A 26,562-nucleotide genomic window follows, 5' to 3' on the forward strand; every position below is an offset into this window, starting at 1 on the left:
ATGGAGAAGAGGTGTGTCTTGAGACGAGATTGGAAGAGTGGGAGCGATTCTGAGTCTCTAATGAGTTGAGGGAGTTAATTTATCACCTCAACTGGCTCTTTTCAATGCAAAGGAGCAGTGGCTTTACTCCGAGCTCCCTCCGGATGTCCGAGCTCCTCATCCTATCTCTAAGGCTGAGCCCAGACACCCTACGGAGGAAACTCACTTCAGCCGCTTGTATCCACAAGCTAACCCTTTCGGTCATTACCCAAAGCTCATGACCATAGGTTGGAGGGTTGGAACGAAGATTGACCGGTAAATTGAGAGCTTTGCCTTCCGGCTCAGCTCCCTCTTCACCACAACGGTCTGGTACAACGTCCACATTACTCCTGATGCTGTACCAATCCGCCTGTCAATCTCCCACTCCATCCTACCCTTACTCGTGAAAAAGACCCCGAGATACTTGAACTCCTTCACTTGAGCCAACAACTCATTCCCAACCCGGAGGCAGCAATCCACCATTTTCCGGTAGAGAACCATGGCCTCGGGACTTGGAGGTGCTGACTCTCATCCTGGCAATCCGCTCCAGTGCGTGTTGGAGGTCGTGTTCTGATGAAGCCAACAAAACCACATCATCTGCGAAAAGCAGAGATGCAATTCTGAGGTTCCCAAAACGAACACACACCTCACCTTGGCTCGGCCTTGAGATCCTGTCCATGAATATCACAAACAGAATCAGAGACAAGGGACACACAACCTTGGTGGAGTTCGACGTGGTTGACTTTGTGCCGAGAATGCAGACACAGCTCTCATTTTGGTTGTACAAGGACCGGATGGCTTGTAGCAACTGCCCTGGTACCCCATACTCCCGCAGTACCCCCCCCCCCACAGAGTGCCCCGGGGTACGTGGTCGTAAGCCTTCTCCAAGTCCACAAAACACATGTAGACTGGCTGGTCAAATTCCCATGCCTTCCTCATCACTTCTGCAAGAGTAAAGAGTTGGTCTGCATTGTTCCTCTTGGATCCGAGGTTCGACAATCGGTCGGAGCCTCCTTTCCAGCACCCTAGAGTAGACGTTCCCAGGGAGGCTGAGCAATGTGGAGCCCCAATATTGGCGCACACCCTCCAGTCCCCTTTGCCAACAGTGAGTGCAAAGTTAGGCAGTCATTCACTTGTTTAGATTTTTTGTCTATATTTGAGTGGAGAAATGACCTTCGCTAATGTACAGCTGTGCTTTTTAAATGAGAATAACACAGGCCACTTCTGGAGATTCAAATGATTGGTGTTAGTCATCATATTTATCTCAGGTGGGAGGTAGCCAGGAAAAGGTTCTCCTACTCTTGTGGGAAGCAGATAATCTACAGAAATTCACTTAACCTAGACCCTTTATATGCATGATAGCTGGCAAAACTGTGTTAATCTCATCAATACATAAAGATATGAAATATTGAAAAAGTGACATCTATTGTGAGAGCCTATGCCCATACTGATGCTGTATGAGATACTAGTGACCAGGTGATCAACAAATAAACACTTGCCACCTTTTAAATTTAGGGAAATTCTTGCTTTGGCTGGTATTTTTGTCTCGTCTACCAGAAAGGTTTTTGTTGTGGTTACACCGCCCCGAGCTGCATCCCCGGCACGTTCAAGCCACTCCCCCAACTCGGACGTGCCGGAAACATCCAAGCGCTCGGCTCGCGCTCTGAGGAGACGAGCGCTGCACTGCACCAGGTGTTTGCCATCATCCATCAGGCACACCTGCGGCAATCAGGCAGCCGTCTACAAGAAGTCTCCCAGAACACCACTCCGTGCTTCGACGTACTGAACCCTGAGGTAAAGCTCTGACCAAGCTCTCCAGTGTTCCTTGCCCTCTTGCAATTCCGTTTATTCCCCAGTATCTAATATTCGTGTCTCTCTTTTTCCGCCCAAGACTCTCCCTCCGCGACTTCCACGGCTCCCGGCGTCTCCCTCGTCCCCAGTGACCTTCACGTTTTTCCCCAGACCTCTCCAGCGATCTCCCCCCGTGTCTCTCTACCTGGACCCCTCCTTTCGGACTTGACTTCCTGGATCTCGGACCCGGACTTCCTCGGACAACCCCTTTTGGATCACGGACTGATCTTGCTTGCCAGGTGCACGCACATTATTCAACACCTCCTTGTCATTTACATACCGCACAACACATAGGCTAAAAACACTCACACATAGTTATATACGCAAACCACTGGACACCACACATAGTTTATTCACATATCCCACTAACAGAACGTTTTTGCACCATACATTCCCCCCACTCCATTGATTATTTAGTGGCAATATTTGTTATCTCCCTTTCTTATTATTCCCCGCTTCAATAAAACCGCCTTTTGGATTTTGAACTGTCATCCTGTCTCTGTCTGCCTTGGGTTTCGCCACACGGGTCGGGTTCTGGTCCGTGAGCATAACAGAACGTCAAAGCCATTATGGACCCAGGCAAACCCAAGGGGCAGATGGTCCCTGTGACAACCCCGACCCCTAAGCCCCAGAGCCCCGTCCCCCTAGAGGCAGTAGTAAGAAGTAACAGCAGCCAACTTGCCTCTCTCCACTCAGAGCTTACTACTGCCTTCACCCAGGTCACCGGAGAGATCAGCGATCTTCAGTCCGGCTCCCAGACGCCCTCTCCGCGCAGATCGCTGCACTCACAACAGCGGTCTCCAGGATGAGCGACCACCCTGCTCTGGCCCCGGTCCCTGCCCCCAGCTCAGCCTCCAGATTCCCCGTTCCTGGTCCCGACGTTCCTCCTCCTCCGAGTAAACCCCCACTGGACCCCCGGTTCGAGCCTAACCTTCCCTGCCCCAAGGCCTTCAGTGGGGAGTTCGAGCTGTGCAGGGGTTTCCTTGGTCAGTGTGAGCTCCTGTTCAAACACCAGCCAGCCAGGTATAGGACAGGAGAGACTAAGGTAGCCGTTGTTATGTCCCTCCTCACCGGCAAAGCCCTCAGCTGGGCCATAGGGGCGGTTGGCCATACCGAGCGGCTCGCCTCGGACTATGGTGCCTTCCGCCGCGAGTTCCATCTGGTGTTCGACCACCCAGCTGACGGCCAGGACGCTGCCAGCCGCCTCCATTCCATCCAGCAGGGAGCCAGGTCGGTGGCAGATTATACCTTGGAGGTGAGGATACTCGTGGCAGACAGTGGGTGGGATGACACTGCGCTCAAGAGCGCGTACAGGTGGGGGCTGAGTGAGCCCATCAAAGACCTCATTGTTCGGGACCGCCCTGCCTCCTTCAATGAGCTCATCACCCTCGCCCTCCTGATAGACGAACGGCTGCGGGAGCGGCGCCAGGAACGCGCCCTGCGCACTGGGCCCTCCCTTAGACCAACCCCCATCCGTTCTACCGGTGCCTTCCCTGGGTCAGCATCCCGCGGGCTCTCTCCACCCTCACACCCCCCCCCCCGCAACCCTGGGTGGCTTCTGGATCCAGGCCGGAGGAGGAGCCCATGCAGTTGGGTTGGTCTCGGCTCCCACTGGAGGTTAGGGAGCAGAGGATGCGTGACCACCTCTGCCTCTACTGCGGGAGGTCGGGCCACTACATCAAGGCCTGCCTGACTCGCTCAAAAGACCCGGCTCACTAGTGAGGGGTGTCCTAGTGAGCCTGACGACCCTGCCTCAGCCCCAGCCCAAGAAGGAGCACAACCAGCTGTTTCCTGTCACTCTCACCTGAGGTAACGACTCACTCTCTATTGGTGCACTCCTGGATTCGGGGGGGGACGAGTGTTTGATGGACATCTCGCTGGCCCGGCAGGCCGGCGTTCCACTCGTCCCCCTAGACACACCCCTCACAGCCCAAGCCCTAGATGGTCGTTCACTTGGTAAGATCATACAAAGCATTGCTTCCCTCACCCTCGCTCTTTCGGGTAATCACGTGGAAACTGTGCGTTTTTTGGTTTTGCACGCCCCCACAGCGCCCCTGGTGTTAGGAAGACCGTGGTTGGACCGGCACGATCCCCACATCGTCATGCCAACTGCCTTCGCGTCGCCCACTCCCCATCCAGCGGCCTCAGACTCGTGCCTCCTCCCACGGATCTCACTGGTGTTCCTCCCATTTATCACGATTTAGCCCCTGTATTTAGTAAGGACAGTGCGCTTTCCCTCCCCCCTCACCATCCCTATGATTGCGCCATAGATCTCCTTCCCGGGGCCGCTCTTCCCACCGGTCGGTTGTATAACTTCTCTGTCCCAGAGAAGGAGTCTAAGCGCAATTATATCACAGAGTCCCTGGCCTCAGGAATCATAAGGCCCTCGTCTTCCCCGGTGGCAGCGGGCTTCCTTTTTGTGGCCAAGAAGGAGGGCAGCCTGAGGCCTTGCATAGATTATCGTCAGTTAAATGACATCACGGTTAAAAATAAATATCCACTCCCCCTTATGAGTTCCACGTTCGAGCCACTCACTCACGCCACAGTGTTCACCAAGCTGGACCTGCGCAGCGCGTACCACCTGGTGCGCATCCGGGAAGGGGATGAATGGAAGACGGCCTTCAACACCCACCTAGGGCATTTCGAGTACCTCATTATGCCCTTCGGCCTCACCAACGCCCCGGCCGTCTTCCAGGCGTTGGTCAACAACGTGCTCTGGGACATGCTGAACACGTTCGCGGTGGTGTACCTGGATGACATCCTTGTGTTCTCCAGGACTGAGGAGGAACACCACAAGCATGTCCGCCTGGTCCTCCAATGGCTGCTGGAGAACAGTTTCTTCATGACGGCCGAGAAGTGCGTGTTCCACTCCGCCTCCGCGGAGTTCCTTGGCCACATCGCGGAGAAGGGGCTCGTCCACACCGACCCCAAGAAGACCTGAGCGGTGGAGGAGTGGGCACGGCCCACCAACAGGACACAACTACAGCGCTTCCTGGGGTTTACAAATTTCTACCGGCGCTTCATCAGGGGGGTTCAGCCATGTGGCCGCCCCCCTCACTGCACTCACCTCCACCCTCCGCCCCTTCTCCTGGACCTCGGAGGCGGAGGCCGCCTTCTCGGCCCTGAAGAGGCTGTTCACAACGGCTCCGGTGCTCGCCCACCCGGACCCGTCCAGGCAGTTCATCATGGAGGTGGACGCATCGGACGCAGGAATCGAAGCCGTCCTCTCCCAGTGGTCAGAGGAGGACCAGAAGATCACCCGTGCGCCTTCTTCTCCCGGCGTTTCAGTCCTGCGGAGAAGAACTATGACATCGGCAACAGGGAGTTGCTGGCTGTCCACGCTACCCTAGGGGAGTGGAGACACTGGCTGGAGGGAGCAGGGCAGCCGTTCATCGTATGGTCCGATCACAAGAACCTGACCTATGTGCGGACGGCTAAGAGGCTCAACCCCAGGCAGGTGCGCTGGGCTCTGTTCTTCAGCCGGTTCGACTTCACCCTCACCTACCACCCGGGCACTAAGAACGTCAGGGCAGATGCCCTCTCCCGGAGGGGTTTCTGGTGGCCCACCATGGAGGCAGACACCAGAGAGTTTGCGGCTGCCTGCGCCCGCAGCAAGGCTCTCCATCACCCTCCAGCAGGTCTCCTGTGCCCCCTTCCTGCCCCCGGCCGACCTTGGTCCCACATTGCCTTGGACTTTGTAACTGGCCTCCCCGTGTCCCAAGGCAATGACACCATTCTGACCATTGTCGACCGATTTTCCAAGGCCGTCCACGTTGTTGCCCTCACCAAACTCCCCTCTGCAGCTGAGACGGCGGACCTTCTCGTCTCCCATGTCGTCCGACCCCATGGGATTCCACTGGACATTGTCCCTGACCATGGTCCCCAGTTCACTTCTAAGGTGTGGCAGGCCTTCTGTAAGGGGATTGGGGCCACGGTCAGCCTCTCCTCCGGGTATCAACCCCAGAGCAATGGGCAGGCAGAGAGGGCCAATCAAGCCCTGGAGGCGGCTTTGCGTTGCGTTACCACCAGCAACCCCGCCTCCTGGAGCAAGTACCTGCCCTGGGTGGAGTACTCGCTCAACTCCATGGAGAGTTCGGCTACCGGTTTGTCCCCCTTCGAGTGCTCTCTTGGTTATCAACCCCCTCTGTTCCCACATCAGGAGTTGGAGGTGGCGGTCCCATCCACGAGGGCCCATCTCTGCCATGTCGGCACGTTTGGAAGAACGCCCGGGCCGCTGTGTTGCAAGCCAGAGAGCGGGCCCGGCGCAGCGCCAACCGGCGGAGAGTGCCGGCCCCAGCCTATCGACCTGGCCAGAGGGTATGGATCCTGGCCTGGGACCTACCCCTCCCTACCCTCAACCGGAAGCTGGCTCCCCGCTACGTTGGTCCCTACACCATCAACCACATCGTCAACCCTTCGGCGGTGCGTCTCCATCTCCCTACTTCACTCAAGATCCATCCCGTTTTCCATGTCGCTCACCTCAAACGGGTAGCCTCCAGCCCCCTGTCTCCCCCTGTCCAAGCTCCTCCACCCCCCAGGGTCCTCGACGGTGGTGACATGGTCTGGGATGTCGACCGGCTGCTCGCCGTACGCCACCGGGGGCGTGGGTACCAATACCTGGTGGACTGGGTTGGCTATGGGCCCGAGGACCGCAGCTGGGTTCCCCGGTCCTACCTGGCCAACCCCGCACTCCTGGAGGAGTTCTATCGGGCCCACCCCAACGCCATCGTACGGTCGCCCGGTGTCTCCCGTAGGAGGTGGGGTCCTGTTGTGGTTACACCGCCCCGAGCTGCCTCCCCGGCACGTTCAAACCACTCCCCCAGCTCGGACATGCCAGAAACATCCGAGGGCTCGGCTCGCGCTCTGAGGAGATGAGCGCTGCACTGCACCAGGTGTTTGCCATCATCCATCAGGCACACCTGCGGCAATCAGGCAGCCCTCTACAAGAAGTCTCCCAGAACACCACGCCGTGCTTCGACGTACTGAACCCTGCGGTAAAGCTCTGACAAGTCCTCCAGCATTCCTTGCCCTCTTGCAATTCCGTTTATTCCCCGGAGTCTTATATTCGTGTCTCTCTTTTTCCTCCCAAGACTCTCCTTCCGCGACTTCCACGGCTCCCGGCATCTCCCTCGTCCGCAGCGACCTTCACGTTTTTTCCCGGACCTCTCCAGTGATCTCCCCCCGTGTCTCTCTACCTGGACCCCTCCTTTCGGACTTGACTTCCTGGATCTCGGACCCGGACTTCCTCGGACAACCCCTTTTGGATCACGGACTGGACTTGCTTGCCAGGTGCACGCACATTATTCAACACCTCCTTGTCATTTACATACCGCACCACACATAGGCTAAAAACACTCACACATAGTTATATACGCAAACCACTGGACACCACACATAGTTTATTCACACATCCCACTAACAGAACGTTTTTGCACCATACATTCCCCCCACTCTATTCCATTTATTATTTAGTGGCAGTATTTGTTATCTCCCTTCCTTGTTATTCCCCGCCCCCAATAAAACTGCTTTTTGGATTTTGAACTGTCATCCTGTGTCTGTCTGCCTTGGGTTTCGCCACACAGGCCGGGTTCTGGTACGTGAGCATAACAGTTTTACTTCATTTCAAACTTGAGTTCTAACTCATGCTACTCATACTTCAACTTGTCTCTGGTAGCACTGCTGAATAAACCTACCAGCATCCAACTGACATGTGGTAGGTCCCCTGAAGTTTACATGTATGAACCTGCCGCCGCAGCTATAATACACCCTGCTCTCCATCATTCAAGCTTTATTCAGCTCACTTTGGTCAGCTATGAATACTCTACCCAGCTATATTATCTTTGCAATTCTTTCATCATAACAGCTCAACTACAGGCTGCCTGGCCTCTGTTCCAAGCATCGAAAACATCAGCATCAATACTTCAACCCCTGCTCCTTCCAGTCTTGTTTGTTGCATTGGCAAAACCAGTTAGCTAACTAGCCATCGTCCCAGTGAAAACATGCCACACCCTCACCAGTGTTAGCTGGTGAGGAACTCAAGACCGTTTGCTGTCTTCTGTCTCTATAGACAGACTATAGACAGAAGCCAGCCTAGATGTGAAATGCTGCAGACAGTGTGGACATGAAGAATGTATTATCTGCCTTAGTCAGGAACATGCAAGGCTGGCCCTAGCAGACCTGTTTTTCTGCATCCCATCCTCCCCCCCAACCCACCCCACTCTTCGCCACAGCGCCAGTGTCACCCTTCTCCCCAAGTGTAGCACAGCTTGCTTGCTAGCCCAATCTTCCACCTCTGCCTCCACTGGGAACACCTGTAGCCCCATGCATGTCTCTTCATGGCAGAAATATGTTTTTGCAGCTCAAGAAACTTACTAAATTCCAGTCGCGGCAGTGGACGGCTACAACAGGTAGGGATGAGGATTATAAAGATGCTAGTAATGGAGAGGAAGACACAGAGAATGAGGACGAAAGCATGGGGTCCAGTCCCAAAAGACCCATTCCACAAGGAATTATTGGAGGTCACGAGCAAGGCCACAGCCAAATTCAAAATTATTTGGCCAGACCCCCTTTCTTAAACCTCTTCCATGCTTAGTGGTAGATATTTCCAGGGTTCAGCTATGCCCCCCCCCCCAGCATTAAAAATGCTAGTAGGATGTAAAACAGTAGATCTGGCTCTCCCAGGAGTCCCCCAATGGTACTAGATCCCCTATTCAAGCCTCCATGGTGTGGTCTCCATTATCAGTGAGCCAGAGCTGAGCTATCTAGATGCCACCTTTATAAGAGTCTACGGACAACCACTTAGCCTCTTCCTCTTCCCACAAGCCTCAGTTGCCATCTAAGGATTGCCATCTAAGGATTGCTAACATACTGCCTCACTGGCCGACAAATTCTATATGACCACAGGCCAGGTGGCAGCAATGATGAACAACCTGGCTACCGTTCAGTTTTACCACACCTTTATTTTGTGTAACATGGAGGGCAACGTTACCATGGAGACCTACACTGAAGCCACGATCCTCACCCTACATTTGATTACATGCAGGGCACAAGATACCAGATGAATTATGGGCTTCTCAATGATGACCAAACACCTGTGGTTAAGCCTCACCCACATGGCAGAGTGGGAGAAAAAGAAGCTTCTAAATAGTCCCCTCCTTGGGGCTATTTAGTCCTGCAAGATAGGGTTTTGCTCATAATTTTGAGTGGCAGCAGAAGCACTTGGCATCCTTCAGATCCGTCATTCCTTGCTCTCCCAAGGAGAGTGCTCTGGGAGCTCCTCCCAGTCCCATCAAAAACTCCCAACGGGCAGAGATTACCCAGCCCGCCCAACCACCAACCAGTCCGGACTAGCCCCACCACTCGTTCTGGCCACAACAGCCCCTGCCCAGACAAGCTGGGGGAAGAAGCACCATAAGATACAGTTTTCTTCATGGGAAGAGGAGGGAAAATAGCAATCTGCTGCCAGGGTGCACAGCCACAGAGCAGTTAGTTGTGCAGAAGAAAACTATAGTGTTGGAGTGTCCCTTACCAGCAAAAGCCAGTCAGGTTTCTCACAGCTTAATCACTCACCTCCACATGTTCCCCAACAGATTTTACACACACACACACACACACACACACACACACACACACACACACACACACACACACACACACACACACACACACACAATGGCTGGACGATTTGGGAAAATTATGTAATTGCGATTTTTTTAAACCAATATTGCGATTGCGATTTAGTAGGCGATTTTTTAATTATCTACTGTGTTGTTCTCTAAACACAAGCAATACTCATTCTATAGTATGACCAACACAACGGTCAACATATACATCAACCAACCAAAACATTAAAAGCACCTGCCTCGGAGTCTATTCTGTTGCCTACCAACACGGGGATCGCTGGTTCAAATCCCTGTGTTACCTCCAACTTGGCCGGGCGTCCCTACAGACACAACTGGCCGTGTCTGCAGGTGGGAAGCCGGATGTCCTGGTCGCTGCACTAGCGCCTCCTCTGGTCGGTCGGGGCGCCTGTTTGGGGGGGGGGACTGGGGGGAATAGAGTGATCCTCCCAAGCGCTACGTCTTCCTGGTGAAACACTTCACTGTCAGGTGAAAAGAAGCGGCTGGTGACGCCACATGTATCGGAGGAGACGTGGTAGTCTGCAGCCTTCCCCGGATCTGCAGAGGGGGTGGAGCAGAGACCGGGACGGCTCAGAAGAGTGGGATAATCGGCCAAAATGCAATTGGGGAGAAAAAGGGGGAAGAAAAAAAAAGAAAGAAAAAAAAACACCTGCCTAATATTTTGTAAGACCCACCTGGCCGCCAAAAGAAAGAAAGAAAGCCACTTTAATTTGTCATTGTATGGGTTACAATGAATGTGTTCTCTGCATTTACCCCATCCTATTGTATAGAAGCAGTGGGCAGCTGCAGCCTACGGGGACCAAGTCCAGTTCTTCTTTCCATTTCCTTGCTCAGGGGCACAGGCAGGGGGATGAATAAAGTATTCCGACTCTGATTCCGATTCCGATTCCGATTCTGATTCACTTAACATGCATGTCTTTTTGATGGTGGGAGGAAACCGGAGCACCCGGAGGAAACCCACGCAGACATGGGGAGAACATGCAAACTCCACACAGAAAGGACCTGGGATGGCTTGGGGGTTCGAACCCAGGACCTTCTTGCTGTGAAGCAACAGGGCTAACCACTGGGCCACCATGCCGCCCAACAGCTCTGACCTGTCGACGCATGGACTTCCCAAGACCTCTGAAGGTGTCCTCTGGTATCTGGCACATGGACATTAGCAGCAGATCCTTTAAGTCCTGTAAGTTGTGAGGTGGGGTCTCCATGGATTGGACTTGTTTTTCCAGCACATCCCACAGATGCTCAATCGGATTGAGATGTGGGGAATTTGGAGGCCAAGGCAACACTTTTAACTCATTGTCGATCAAACCATTCCTGAACAACTTGTGCAGTTTGGCAGGGCACATTGTCCTGCTGAAAGAGGCCACTGCCATCAGGGAATACCGTTGCCATGAAGGGGTGTACCTGGTCTGCAGCAATGTTAAGGTAGATGGTAGATGTCACAGTAACATCCACATGAATGCCAGGACCCAGGGTTTCCCAGCTGAACCATAGAGCATCACACTGCCTCTGCAGGTTTACCTTCTTCCCATAGTGCATCCTGGTGCCATCTCTCCCCCAGGTCAATGACGCAAGCGCACCCCACTGTCCACATGATGTAAAAGAAAACATGATTCATCAGATAAGGCCACCTTCTTCCACTGCTCCATGGTCCAGTTCTGATGCTCATGTGCCCATTGTAGGCACTTTTTTCCCTTTTTCTCCCAATTTAGTGACTAATCGCTCCCTATTCTAGTTCAAACACCACCCTCGTACTGCATGCAATCGCCAACTGCGTCTCTCCGGCCGGAAGTCTCAAAGGAGACCTTGCCACTTCCGTGACATGGCGAATCCAGGCCAAACCACTGCTTTTTCCCACACACACACAGACGCTGTCATGTGACGAACACAAGCCGACTCCGCCCCCCTCCCGAAGACAGCGTTGCCAATTATTGCTGCTTCATCGAATCCGGCCATAGTCGGATCTGACAAGACCGGGTCGTGAACCCCGGTTCCCAGTGGGCAACTGCATCGACACAAAGCTGATGCTTAGACTGCTACACCACCGCGGACCAATTGTAGGCACGTTTGATGACAGACAGGGGTCAGCATGGGCACTCTTACGAGTCTGTGGCTACACAGCCACATCAGAGTACGTTGCGATCGACTATGTTCTGACACCTGTCTATCATAGCCAGCATGAACTTTTTCAGTTATATGAGTTACAGTAGCTCTTCTGTGGGATTGAACCAGAAGGGCCAGACTTTGCTTCCCATGTGCATCAATGAGCCTTGGGCGCCCATGACCCTGCCGTCAGTTCACCGGTTGTCCTTCCTTGGACCACTTTTGGTAGGTACTGAACACTGCATACCGACAGGAACACCCCACAAGACGTGCCGTTTTGGATATGCTCTGACCCAGCCGTCTAGCCATCACACGTTGGCCCTTGTCAAAGTCACTCGGATCCTGATGCTTGACCATTTTTCCTGCGTCCAACACATCAACTTCAAGAACTGACTACTGTTCACTTGCTGCCTAACATATCCCACGACTTGACAGGCGTCATTGTAATGAGATATTCACTTACCTTGAAGTGGTTTAATGTTTTGTCTGATGAGTGTAACCTGCTTTTTCCTGTAGGCCAGGCCTCTGTGTTACGATGAAATGAGATGGATTGATGCACGAATGGATATGATTAACATATCTTTATTAAACTACTGAATTATAAAAAGAAAAACTTTCAATCACAGTCAAATATTGACTGAATTATGTAACTTCAAGCCTTGTAAACATGTAATTATCATGACTTAACTTTTTATAAAATCTGAAAAAGGAACAACAAAGCACTGCAGAACAACAAGCCTGGTGTGAACATTAATATGAAAATAAATGTGAATCTTACTGAGCTCCAGTCAGTAACTCCAAGAAATATCACACACTACTACTACTACTACTACTACTACTACTACTACTACTACTACTACTACTTTCAGTTGCTCCCATTAGGGGCCGCCACAGCGGATCATGTGTTTCTATCTCTTCCTGTCCTCTGCATCTTCCTCAGTCACACCAGCCACCTGCATGTCCTCCCTCACCACATCCATAAACCTCCTCTTTGGCCTTCCTCTTCTCCTCTTCCTGGCAGCTCCATATTCAGCATCCTTCTCCCAATATACCCAGCATCTCTCCTCCACACATGTCCAAACCATCTCAGTCTTGTTTCTCTTGTTTTGTCTCCAAACCGTCCAACCTGAGCTGTCCCTCTAATATACTCGTTCCTAATCCTGCCCTTCTTCATCACTCCCAATGAAAACCTTATCATCTTCAACTCTGCCACCTCCAGCTCCACCTCCTGTCTTTTCATCAGTGCCACTGTCTCCAAACCATACAGCATAGCTGGTCTCACTACCATCTTGTAAACCTTCCCTTTAACTCTTGCTGGTACCCTTCTGTCACACATCACTCCTGACACTCTTCTCCACCCATGCCACCCTTCCTGCACTCTCTTCTTCACACAGCAGAAATATGAAAAATGAAAAATCTGTGGCTCTACCACTCTACAATTTTTGGATAAATGAAAGTTGTAATAAACATGTAATATGTAAACATGTGGCTTACACTTTTTAATAAAATCTGAAAAGAAAAAGAAGCACTGTGAACATTAATATAAATATTAAATAAACATTAATCCCAATGATTTCTTGTGAAGAAATTCAATGAAGCGTGGGTAAATGGCGGGAGTAAGTATGACTCTTTTAAGGTAGCCAAATGCCTCGTCATCTAATTAGTGCCGCGCATGAATGGATGAACGAATGCCTCCACACGCTGCGGCAAGGCTCGGAGTGTATTGACGAGACATCGTGTTGCTGTTACTACAGCAACAAACCACACAGACAAAGTGCACAAGGAGTATGGCTCTGCCAGCCACTATGTCATCCTCCTGTATGGTTCTCACTAGCTCACAGGTTTTCACCAGGAAAACCAGCATATGGACTTTTGCTGGTTTTAAGGATGAACGGGTACAAGTTACTATATTCTCTCCAGTGTTAACAGACATTCTGAGGGGGAATTTATGGGTGGAATACAAAGATAATTGCAGGCATACTTGCTCAGTTGTGGGAAGTTGATCTTGTGCAGCTTCCACCAGGCCGGGGGTTTTTCTCCATCGATGGCAGGGGTCATCAGGTACTATTCGACTCAGCCTCGACAACGTCTTCAAGTTGCACAGGCAAAGCAGGAGATGCCACACTGGTCTTGAAACAGCTGCCGAGAGCCTTCTTTGCCTTTTCTGCAGAGAGCTTTGCACTTTGAGACTTCAAAACATTTTCAGTACAGGATCTCTTCTCCTGCCAGATTAAAAAAAAGGAAACAGCCATTAGTTTTGCAATGAGGGATTACCACAAGATGTTGCAATGAAACCTTTGATGTAGAAAAAAAGAGCTCAACAATTCAGGAGCAAAGATATATTTTTTATAGCTGCCTGATCATGACCAAACTCCACATCAAAGTGCGCCCCCCACAGTGTCTCAAGAAACCCATAAAGAAGCAACTGAAGTGTGCTGAATTGAAGTCAGCCCCAGCACAGAAGAGTTCCAACACTCTGTAGGCATGATGGCACTGGAGTTTGAGGCCATTCTGAGTTTTGACAATTCCATGGATCAGAAATGGACCTTCCTAACCTCATTGCTACATCAAGCTGCAGTCGACTCTATAGGCTACATAGCCAGAAAAAATCAAGACTGGTTCGACGAGAAGTCTGACACCATCACAACCCTGCTGGAAACCATGTGTAGGGCACACAGGGCTACTCTCAACTGCCCTGCATCCGCCATCTTTCAGCAGCAGTGGCAAACAGCACGTAAGGAGGTACAAACAACCTTGTGCAGATTGCAAAATACATGGTGAATGAACAAAGCTCACAAGATTCAATCATACATATGCTGACAGAAATGATATGCACAACTTCTACAACTTTATAAAGAATATATATGGCCCTGGGAACTGCTCTATCACACCCTTAAAATCAGTAAATGGACTGACAACCCTGAAAGACCAAAAGCAGATCCTGGCAAGGTGGGCTGAACATTTTGAAGCCCTACTTAACCAGCACTCACCAACTGACCAATCCATCCTGGAAGAGCTACCAATTCGTCTGCCCATCTCAATCCAGACCTTGACCACTCACCAACATTTCAGGAAGTACTTGCAGCCATCAACTCCCTCAAGAACAATAAGTCCCCTGGCAGTGATGGCATCTCAGCAGAACTCCTAAAACGAGGATACTTGTGCACCAGAATGACCTATCAGTACATCCTGCAGGTCTGGGACCAGGAGAGTGTCCCTCAACAATGGAAGGATGCAAAATTGTCACCCTGTACAAAAACAGGGGTGACAAGTCCATCTGCTGCAACAGTCACAGCATATCCCTGCTAGCTGTTGCAGGCAAAGTCATGCTATGCAAAAAAGAAAAAAGAAAAAAAAAAGTCATGCTATGCGGGATCGTGAAGCACTTGACAGAACATCTGCTGCCAGAGTCACAGTGTGGTTTCAGAAAAACTAGGGAGTACTGTGGGTGTTTTTCACAGTAAGACAGCTACAAGAAAAGTGCCATGAACCACATCAGGACCTTTTCATGGCTTTTGTCGACGTCTCCAAAGCTTTTGGACACTGTGAATCGAGAGCTACTTTGGAAAGTCGTGAGATAGTTTGGCTGCCTGAGCAAATTTGTGAACATTTTGCCACAGTTCCATGATGGGATGGTGGCATGGGTGGCCATAGCAGGACAGGAATCGGTGCCCTTTAATGTATGCACTGGAGTGAGGCTGGGGTGTGTGCTGGCACTGCTACTCTTCAATAGTTTCCTCCTACGTGTCATAAAGCTTTTTCATAAAGATCAGGAAGGCAGTAGTGGGATCACAATAGACTTTAGGTAGATGGAAACCTCTTCAACATTCGAAAGTTCCAGGCAACCACCAAGTTGTCAGCAGTGTAGGTCCTTGAGCTGCAGTTTGCTGATGACTGCGTTCTCTAAGCTCACACACCAGAAGACCTGCAAACCATCGTTGCCACAGTTGTGAATGCCTACAGCAGGCTGGGTCTATCAACAACACCAACACTGAGGTCTTATGCCAATGGAAGTCCAGCCCCCCACCCACTATGCCTGTCTTCAGTATAGAACACCAACCACTCTCAGTTGTTCCATCTTTCAAATACCTGGGCAGTATCCTTTCTGAGAGTTGCAACACTGATCAAGAAATTCACAATAGAATCAATCAAGTCTCTGCAGCCTTCAGCAAACTCCCTCTTTCGAAATTCAAAAAATCTTTCGAATTTCATATTAGAGAAATTACCAAGACTGCTTGTTTCCCCATATACAAAAGATTGCTAAAATTCTGTCTATACTGTCCTTAACTGATGCTGATCCATGTTTTTGTTTCATCCAGATTATAGTGGTGCAATGTCCTTTTTCATGCCATGTGCTAGTACTAAAAACCTTCAATTGGTTCAAAATGTTGCTGCTAGAATATTAATCCCTATTCATGCTACATTTGGCTTTAACGTGCTCATATCAACCTGAAAAACATTGACTAGACTTGGCCCTTCTTATGTGTCCAATTTTATACAGACTTATGTACCATCTGAGACCTACTGTTATCAAAGTACAGGCCTCCCTGGAGTTAAATAGAAGTCTGCAAAACCTTTTCTTAACATGCCCCTTTTCTGCGGAATAGTCTTCCTGACATCAGTGTCTGATTCTCTAGACTCTTTAAAATCTAAAATGAAAACCCATTTTTTTCTCCTTATCTTTTGGGAGGGTCTCAATTTACTTGTGTTTTTAGGTCCTGTCCTGCTGACATGAATGTTGAAAAACCTTTTCTGAAAGCAATGCACCATTCTAACCTTCCATTGGTGTCTCTGACCGCCATATTGCATGTCACTAAATATTAGTACTTATTTTTGAAACAATATTCACTACACTGAGTGTCACCAGTTGCTATTGTAAAGTCACAGGTTGCAAGTGACTTTGTCAATGCTAGTGACTGTCGCGCCCTGTTTGGATAGTTAAGCTATTTTTTGTTTCTCCCAGTGTTCTTTGTCTTGTACTTCCTGTTTTATTTTGATACTCACCTCTTGTCTCGTTTCAGGTCTTTTACTTCCTGCCCTCATGTGTCTCCCTCCTGTGTGATTACCTGCCCTGCCCTAATGTGTTGCACCTGTGTCTCATTGTCTCCCCTCCTCCAGAGTATCGTATAGTCTTGGTGTTCCCTTCCTTCTGTGCCAGTTTGTCTTGTTCCTTGTGACAGCGTTCCGCATTTTTTCCTTGTGTAAGTTTCTTGAGCCCTATAGTTTCCTGACCTGCAGGGATTATTCAGCCTTCCTCCTCTCCCGCTGGCGCTGGGTTCTTCTTCGTTGACAAGAAGGATAAAACCCTGCGACCTTGCATTGACTTCAGAGGACTCAACAAGATCACCGTTCGCAACAGGTACCCCCTCCCTTTAATTTCCACTGCTTTTGAACTACTAAATGGTGCTAAGGTTTTCACTAAACTGGACTTAAGGCATGCTTATCACCTAGTTAGAATAAGGGAGGGGGATGAATGGAAGACAGCATTTAACACTCCTAGTGGTCATTACGAGTACCTGGTCATACCGTTTGGACTTACCAATGCCCCAGCTGTCTTTCAGGCCCTGGTGAACGACGTCCTCCGGGATATGCTCAATGAGTTCGTTTTTGTTTACCTGGACGACATCTTAACCTTCTCCCCTGATGAGCAAACTCACATTCAGCACGTCCGGCGGGTCCTCCAGCGCCTCCTCCACCACCAACTCTTTATCAAAGCTGAGAAGTGTGAGTTTCACGTGCCCTCCGTGTTCTTCCTGGGGTTCATCGTGTCTGCGGGGGAGGTCAGGATGGACCCACAAAAGGTTAGCGCTGTTGTGGATTGGCCCACTCCCACTAGCCGTAAGGAGGTTCAATGATTCCTGGGGTTTGCTAACTTTTACAGAAAGTTCATCAGAAATTTTAGTTCTGTTGCTGCCCCCCTTCATGCACTGACCTCTTCTAAGCCTAGCTTCCAGTGGAACACCCGGGCTGAGCTCGCTTTCCAGAGACTGAAGACCAGCTTCACCTCAGCTCCTGTCCTCACGTTGCCTGACCCCAAACTGCAGTTTGTGGTGGAGGTGGATGCCTCCGATGTGGGGGGTGGGAGCTGTTCTCTTTCAAAGGTCGGCTAAGGACAATAAGCTACACCCCTGTGCCTTTCTTTCCCGCAAGCTGTCAGCCTCTGAGAGAAACTATGATGTTAGCAACCGTGAGCTGCTTGCCATCAAGGTGGCATTGGAGGAGTGGAGGCACTGGTTGGAGGGGCCCAAACAGCATTTTCTCATCTGGACGGATCACAAAAACCTTGAGTACTTGAAGACGGCAAAGAGGCTCAATTCTCGGCAGGCAAGGTGGGCTCTCTTTTTCAACCAGTTCCATTTCACTCTGTCTTATTGCCCTGGCTCCAAGAACTTAAAGCCTGATGCTCTCTCCCGTTTGTTTCCCTCCGAGAACGCCTGTAAAGATCCTACTGCCATTCTTCCTCCCTTGTATGTTGTGGGTGCTGTTACTTGGGACATAGAGAGAAGGGTCGACGAGGCCAATGTGAACTGTCAACCTCCGGCCGGCTGTCCGCCGAACCGGCTGTTTGTGCCTCCTGTCTTGCATTCACAGGTCATCCACTGGACCCACTCTTCCCGGTTATCCTGTCAACCTGGAGTACGCAGGCCCTTGTTCGTCATATGACAGCGGTTCTGGTGGCTGGTCATGGAGAAGGAGGTGAAAGAGTACGTGGCAGCCTGTCCGGTTTGTGCTCGCAGTAAGGTCTCCCGACGCCCAGCTTCTAGTCAGCTTTGCCCACTCCCTGTGCCACATCAACCCTGGTCAGACATCTCCGTGGACTTTGTGACTGGTCTCCCCCCTTCCGAAGGTAACACCACCATCCTCACGGTGGTGGATAGATTTTCAAAGATGGCCCATTTTGTTCCCTTGCCCAAGTTGCCCTCGGCCAAGGAGACAGCCGAGGTGATGCTGTAGCATGTTTTTCGCCTCCATGGCTTCCCCAGGGACATTGTGTCTGACCGGGGCCCGCAGTTTGTGGCACAGTTCTGGCGGGCTTTCTGTTCACTCCTGGGAGCATCCGTCAGCCTCTCATCTGGCCACCATCCCCAAACCAATGGTCAGACGGAGCGGCTGAACCAGGAGCTGGAGACCAGCCTGCGTTGCCTCGCCTCCCAGCACCCCAACACATGGAGCAGTCAGCTCACCTGGGTAAAGTATGCACACAATTCTCTCCCGTGTTCCTCATCTGGTCTCTCCCCCTTTCAGTGTGCCTATGGATATCAACCTCCTCTCTTCCCTGCCCTGGAGAGGGAGGTCAGTATGCCCCCTGAGCTGGCTCTGGTTCGCCGCTGTCGCCACACCTGAGCCTGGGCCCGACGCACCCTGCTCCGCAATTCTGAGCATTACAAGAAGGCAGCTGACCGACGGCGGATCCCTGCCCCCATTTACAGGAGCGGCCAGAGGGTATGGCTATCCATTAAAGACCTGCCCTCTCAGAGTGGAGTCCCGGAAACTCGCTCCCTGGTTTGTGGGGCAATTCCCTATTTCCAAGGTCATTAACCTATTTGCTGTCAAGCTCAAACTCCCCAGAGCCATGAGAGTCCACCCATCCTTCCACGTGAGTCAGATCAAATCGGTCATAGAAAGCCCTCTGGTCCCTACCTCCTCCCCCTCGGTTCGTCGATGGTGGCCCTGTTTACACTGTCCGCAAACTCCTGGTGGTCCGGCGTCGGGGCCGGGGCTCCCAATACATGGTTGACTGGGAGGGATACGGCCCGGAGGAACATTCCTGGGTCTCGGCCAGCAACATTCTGGACCCCTCCCTCATCCGGGACTTCCATCGGGCCCACCCTGGCGACCCTGGGCCGTCTGGAGCTGGCAGTAGAGGGGGGGGGGTACTGTCACACCCCGTCTGGATAGTTAAGTTATCTTTTGTTTCTCCCAGTGTTCTTTGTCTTGTACTTCCTGTTTTATTTTGATACTCACCTCTTGTCTCGTTTCAGGTCCTTTACTTCCTGCCCTCATGTGTCTCCCTCCTGTGTGATTACCTGCCCTGCTCTAATGTGTTGCACCTGTGTCTCATTGTCTCCCCTCCTCCAGAGCATATAGTCTTAGTGTTCCCTTCCTTCTGTGCCAGTTCATCTTGTTCCTTGTGACAGCGTTCCAGCATTTTTTCCTTGTGTGTTTCTTCAACCCTATAGTTTTCTGACCTGTTTTTGCCTTTTTTGACCTCGCCTTTCGCCTGCTGATTTGGACACTGTTGCCTTGTTATCTGATCACCTGTGTACTGACCTCATTTTTATTAAAAGGACTGAATTTGGTGAACTGAGACTGAGTCTGCGTTTTGAGTCCAAGCCTGTGGTTCAGTACTGACAGTGACTATCACTAGTAACAATTCATCAATGATCAGTTGCTATTCTAATTCACTTTTCAGAATTACATTGGGACTTGACAATTGACGGGTAGCTTTTTAATGAGATCTAGTTTCTATTCCAAATAAATATATCAATACATTTTTACGTGACATATTTAACACTAGTCAATCAATATGACTAGTCACAACTACTAGATGTTGATATCATAAGTTTAGATTTGAGAAGTCAAATTGAAAAAGTTGAGAGTGTCAAAGTGAATAGCAAGTAGTCACTTTTGAAAAACTGCTAGGCTTTATTCAAAAGCAACTACTAATAGTGGGACATTCACTGATAATTTTTGGAATAGCTAGTTCTTTGATACATCATGTTGTGCAACATGGACACATTATCAGTAATGAACCCGGGTCATCAGATGTTTCGGGTCTTAACATCAGACTACCTTTACCAAGAGACCCAGCCAAGGATGACCAAGCCCCGACTTGTGTTCAGGTAGCGCATTATGCCACGTGTCACCCCTCTTCACCCAGAGCCAACGGGAAGCCTTTTCCGCGACTTCCAGGATGTTCTTAATGGCTCTTGTTCTTTGCAGCCCACAAATCCCCAAGAGTCCCCGGACCCGGTGTAAAGACTGGCCTGCAAATTCCCTGCAGCCCATTTCACCTGGCTCACAGTGGGCCTTTTGCCAATTCCTCTAACACTCAGCTACCAGATATGGATACCTAAAAATAGAAGGTGTGATGGTGGATTTTACTGGTGCATATGCCCAGCAAAGTGGGGTGTGAGATGGACGAGACAGATGAATTCTGGAGTGAGTTGGATGAAGTAGTGGAGAGTGTACACAAGGAGGAGAGAGTGGTGATTGGAGTGGACTTCAATGGGCATGTTGGTGAAGGGAACAGAGGTGAAGAGGAGGTGATGGGTAGGTATGGTGTCAAAGACAGGAATGTGGAGGGACAGATGGGGCTGGCTTTTGCAGAAAGGATGGAAATGGCTGTGGTGAATACATATTTCAAAAAGAGGGGGGAAGACAGTGTGACGTACAAGAGTGGAAGAAAGTGCACACAGGTGGACTATGTCTTATGCAAAAGGCACAATCTGAAAGGGATTGGAGACTGCAAGCTGGTGATGGGAGAACGTAGCTAGGCAGCATCAGATGGTGGTCTGTAGGAGGACTTTGGCGATCAAGAAGAGGAAGAGAGTGAAGGCAGAGCCAACGATCAAATAATGGAAGTTGAAGAAGGAAGACTGTTGTGTGGAGTTCAGGGAGGAGTTAAGACCGGCACTAGGTGGTAGTGAAGAGGTGCCGAATGGCTGGGCAAGCGCTGCAGAAATAGTGAGGGGGAAAGCAAGAAAGGTACTTGGTTTGTCATCTGGACAGAGGAAGGAATACAAGGACACCTGGTGGGGGAATGAGAGAGTACAGGAAAGTATAGAGAGGAAGAGGTTGGCGAAGAAGTGGGATAGTCAGAGAGATGAAGAAAGTAGACAGGAGTACAAGGAGATGCGGTGTAAAGCAAAGAGAGAGGCGGTGAAGGCAAAGGAAAAGGTATATGTCGAGTTGTATGAGAGGCTAGAAACTAAGGAAGGGGAAAAGGACTTGTACAAATTGACTAGCCAGAGGGACCGAACTGGAAATGATGTGCAGCAGGTTAGGGTGATGAAGGATACAGATGGAATTTGCTGATAAGTGAGGAGAGTGTGTTGAGAAGGTGGAAGGAGTACTTTGAGGGGCTGATGAATTTAGAAAATGAGAGAAAAAGTTGGATGATGTGGGATAGTAAATCAGGAAGTGCAGTTGATTAGCAAGGAGGAAGTGAGGGCAGCTATGAAGAGGATGAAGAGTGGAAAGGTGGTTGGTCCAGGTGACAAGTACCTGTGGAAGCATGGAGGTGTTTAGGAGAGATGGCAGTGAAGTATTTAACTAGATTAACACAATCTTGGAAAGTGAGAGGATGCCTGAGGAGTGGGGAAGAAGCATACTGGTACCTGTTTTCAAGAATAAGGGTGATGTGCAGAACTGTAGCAACTACAGAGGTATAAAGTTGATCAGCCACAGCATGAACATATGGGATAGAGTAATAGAAGCTAGGTTAAGAGGAGAGGTGATGATTAGCGAGCAGCAGTATGGTTTCATGCCACGAAAGCCCTATAGATGCAATGTTTGCCTTGAGAATGTTGATGGAGAAGTATAGAGCAGGTTAGAAGGAGTTACTTTTTTTTGATTAAGAGAAAGCATATGACAGGGTGCCGAGAGAGGAGGTGTATTATTGTATGAGGACGTCGGGAGTTGCAGAGAAGTATGAACGAGTGGTGAAGCATATGTATGAGGGCAGTGTGACAGTGGTCAGGTGTTCGGTTGGAATGACAGATGGGTTCAAGGTGGAGGTGGAATTACATCAAGGATCGGCTCTGAGCCCTTTCTTGTTTGCAATGATGATGGGCAGGCTGACAGACGAGATCACGCAGGATTCTCCGTGGACTATGATGTTTGTGGATGACATTGTGATCTGTAGCGAGAGTACGGAGCAGGTTGAGGAATGAAAATCAGTAGGAGCAAGACGGAATACATATGCGCAAACGAGAGGGAGGAAAGCAGAATGGTGAGGATGCAAGGAGTAGAGGTGATGAAGGCGTATGAGTTGAAATACTTGGGATCAACTGTTCAAAGTAACGGGGAGTGCAGGAGAGAGGTGAAGAAGAGAGTGCAGGCAGGTTGGAGTGGGTGGACAAGAGTGTCAAAAGTGATTTGCGACAGAAGGGTACCAGCAAGAGTTAAAGGGAAGGTTTACAAGATGGTAGTGAGATCAGCTATCTCATATGGTTTGGAGACAGTGGCACTGACAAAAAGACAGGAGGCAGAGCTGGAGGCGGCAGAGTTTAAGATGCTAAGATTTTCGCTGGGAGTGACAAAGAAGGACAGGATTAGGAAAGAGTATATCAGAGGGACAGCTCAGGTTGGACGGTTTGGAGACAAAGCAAAAAAGGCAAGATTGAGATGGTCTGAACATGTGTGGAGGAGAGATGCTGGGTATATTGGGAGAAGGATGCTGAATATGGAGCTGCTGTGGAACAGTAAAAGAGAAAGACCAAAGAGGAGGTTTATGGATGTGGTGAGGGAGGACATGCAGGTGGCTGGTGTGACAGAGGAAGATGCAAAGGACAGGAAGAGATGGAAACAGATGATCCGCTGTGGCGACCCCTAACGGGAGCAGCCAGAAATAGTAGTAGTAGATTTTTACAACGAATATGTTCTCTGCATTTATCCCATCCTATTGTATAGGAGCAGTGGGCAGTTGCAGCACCCGGGGACCAACTCCAGTTCTTCTTTCCATTGCCTTGCTCAGAGGCATAAGCAGGAGTATTAACCCTAACATGCAGGTATTTTTGATGGTGGGAGGAAACCGGCGCACCAGGAGGAAACCCATACAGACAGGGGGAGAACACGCAAACTCCACACAGAAAGGACCTGTGACGGCCTGGAGTTCGAACCCAGGACCTTGTTGCTGTGAGGCAATAGTGTTAACCACTGGGCTACTGTGCCACCATTCCACCATGCTGAGAACTAAACGGTCAAAAGTCTGGTTATACTTCACTAGAGTCGATGCTGACAATAATCGTTGCCACAAGTCCAAGTCTTTTGCATGTAAGGGCAGAAACACAAGCACTCTTTTGAAACATCTAGTGAAAGTACATCAAATACAGAGAAATGCACAGTTTTCGACTATCTAGCTCGTTAGTTTGTCTCACATCCACCTCAGGTATGTTATGTATGCTAGCAGCCTAGAGCCCACACAGAGCTAACTAAATAATACAAACATGGGTTGATGATTAAAAGTAACGATCTGTCCAGACGTGAGAAGATAAAGCAATGTTAATTCTGTACTTTTTTTTCTCTTAAAAATGAACAAAAACACCTAACAATAGTAGCATTAAAGCACCAGAATAATAAGCTTTATCGATAAGAGTAGTAGTACTGGTAAAATCTTGATGATACCCATTCCTAACCACGAATGTATTTCTATTGAGTTCTTACTTGGTAACAATGGCTTGCAACATTCATCACAAAATTAGGTTTTTAAATTTTTTTTTCTATTTTGTGAAAAACGCCAACTAGTAGCCAATTGACGTCAAAATTTGCTCAGAGCCTCAATGGGGCATGAGAAACAACTGAGTGGAACTTCATGTTAATAGCACTGATTGTTGCTGAGATATGCATACTTCAAGAAGTTGTTCCTTTATAACTCTCGCCTTTTTTTTTAAAATCATCAAAACCATTTTAATAACTTTTTATCAAGAGGATTCATAGCGACTAGGTACAACGTTTCGGGCAGATGGCACTTACAGCCTAGAAGGAGTTCGAAAAGGTCGATTCCGCATATTGCGGAAATTTACAGGCTGAAATGGGGATGACCTACACCTCAAGATTCAGTTCAATTCAAGAAAACGCCTGCATGTCGGGTTTTTAATGCTGGATGTATAACGTGGGAGTTGCTTGCCAAAACCTGCATATCTTGATTATAGCACCACATGCTGGCGGTGCTATAATCAAGAGACGATCGAAGAGCTTGATTTATGAAGTCCGTAAAGAGAGACTGCGCATTTACAATTTGGAACTGAGAAATGCAAGGCGGTTCTACTTCTTTGACATCACCGCCAAAAACAATAATAATGTACTGTGGTTGTTCTATTCTTTGGTAGAATAACCACATGACGTATTGCTTAATAACTTTACTAAAAGTATTGCAATGCAGACCGTTAGCTTCCAACGTACTCCGACAGGTTCTCAGCAGCAACTAACCACAACATTCAAAGAGTCAACCTAACCTACTGTTACTAGTGACCTAAGAATACAGCGCCTTCTAGCGGTTGGCAGTATAGAACTCAATGTAATATAGGGTAACTAGATTACTGAACACAACATCCCCCCTTTACTTAAAATATCTGCTCGTCTTTGCATAACACTGTATCAATAACAATAACATCTACTTGTATTATTTCTTTACGCTATCACAATGTATAAGCTTTAACAACAAAAATGCTTTAGTTTTTTTTTCACAATAACCAGGGGTTTCCAGATGGCAATCACAATTATCTAATAGTGCTCACATTTAACCAAATAATCTCAGTATTTTTTTCATTACCCATTTTACCAGATAACCACAATATTTTTCATTCACAGTAAGAACGTTTTTTTTTTTTTCTTCGATGAAGTCTCATAGTCCTCCATTTCTCCACTGCCCAGACGCACGCAAGAGCCTCTTTCTCCACAGTGGAGTATTTCCTCTCTGTTGAAGTCAGTGAACATGACGCAAACGCCACTGTGCGTTCTGTGTGGTCTGGATGCATCTGGGTGAACACAGCTCCCAGTCTGTAGTCGGAGGCGTCAGTCGAAATTATGGTTGGCAAGTCCGGATTGAATAGAGCAAGCGCCGGGCTGTCCACCAGCAGCTGTTTCACATTCAGGAAGCATTTCTGAGTCTCCTCAGTCCACTCGGATGTGCCCTCTTGTCGCAGACAGGCACGGAGGCCCTACCTCTGTAACGTAGTTGGGTATAAACTTTGCATACCACAAGAGAATACCTAGGAAGGAGCGGAGGCTGCCCGCATCTTTGGGAGCCGGGGCCTGAGTAATGGCCTGCAAGTGCTCTGTGTCAGGCTCGATGCCTTTTGCTGTCACCAGGTGTCCCAGGAACTTCAGACTGGCTTGGCGGAAGTGGCATTTCTTTTCGTTCAGCCGCAGGCCTGCTGCTTCCAGCCGTTGTAGGATAGTTTCCAGAGCCGTGTCATGCTCCTGTGCTGTGCTCCCGTAGCAGATGATGTCATCCAGGTAGTTCTGAACATTAGGCACACCCTTCAACACTGTCTCCATCAACTTTTGAAAGGCTGAAGGGGCTGAAGCCAGGCCGTAGGGGACTCTGCAGAACCGAAACAGCCCATCATGTGTGATGAAAGCTGTTAAATCTCGACTTTCGGGATGCAGCAGCACTTGGTGATATGCACTCTCCAAACCAACAGTTGAGAACACAGTAGCACCTGTCAGTGTAGAGAGTAGTTCCTCCATGTGAGGAAGGGGGTAGCTATACACTACAATCCCTTTGTTGGGTTCTCGAAGGTCCACGCACATTCGAATCCCTCCTGTTTTCTTCTGTGTGCCCACGATAGGTGAGATCCACGGCGAAGCATCGATGTGCTCTATCACACCAGCTGACAGGAGACGATTCAGCTCCGCTGACACATCAGCTCGCATGGAGAAAGGAAGGAGTCTGTTTCTGACGCACTGGCACAGTGTCTGGTGACACTGTCACTTTATGCATGAAACCTTTAGCACAGCCTACGGTTGCAGGTGAGGCTGGCTGGGTGGTGAGATATCCCACTGACACTGCAGCGGCGGGCAGAGAGGGAGGTGCTGCGGATGGCGGATATACCGCGTTACCTTCGATGCACAGGCAGAGAGCGGATATGAGGTCTCTCCCCATAAGTGCAGTCCCTGAGTCCACTACATAGAAGCTGGCTGGCCCTTTTATGCCATCTATGTGAACGGTCGCTTCCATGCAGCCCAGCACGTTGATAGGGGTCCGTGAGTGTGTCACTAGACG

At 49.7% G+C, this 26,562-nt stretch overlaps 1 protein-coding gene across 3 annotated transcripts in view; it reads right to left on the reverse strand.

The window, feature by feature from the left end:
* inavab (innate immunity activator b) overlaps window positions 1–26,562 on the reverse strand; it is a 92,939-nt gene that overhangs the window by 49,599 nt on the left and 16,778 nt on the right. For all 3 annotated transcript variants that reach the window (XM_056274510.1, XM_056274507.1, XM_056274509.1), the window contains exon 2: window positions 13,594–13,834. The gene's annotated coding sequence lies outside the window, so the exon portion shown is untranslated. The remainder of the gene's footprint in view (window positions 1–13,593; window positions 13,835–26,562) is intronic.

This window comes from Lampris incognitus, chromosome 2 (genome assembly GCF_029633865.1).
Source record: "Lampris incognitus isolate fLamInc1 chromosome 2, fLamInc1.hap2, whole genome shotgun sequence".
NCBI classification, from domain to species: domain Eukaryota; kingdom Metazoa; phylum Chordata; class Actinopteri; order Lampriformes; family Lampridae; genus Lampris; species Lampris incognitus.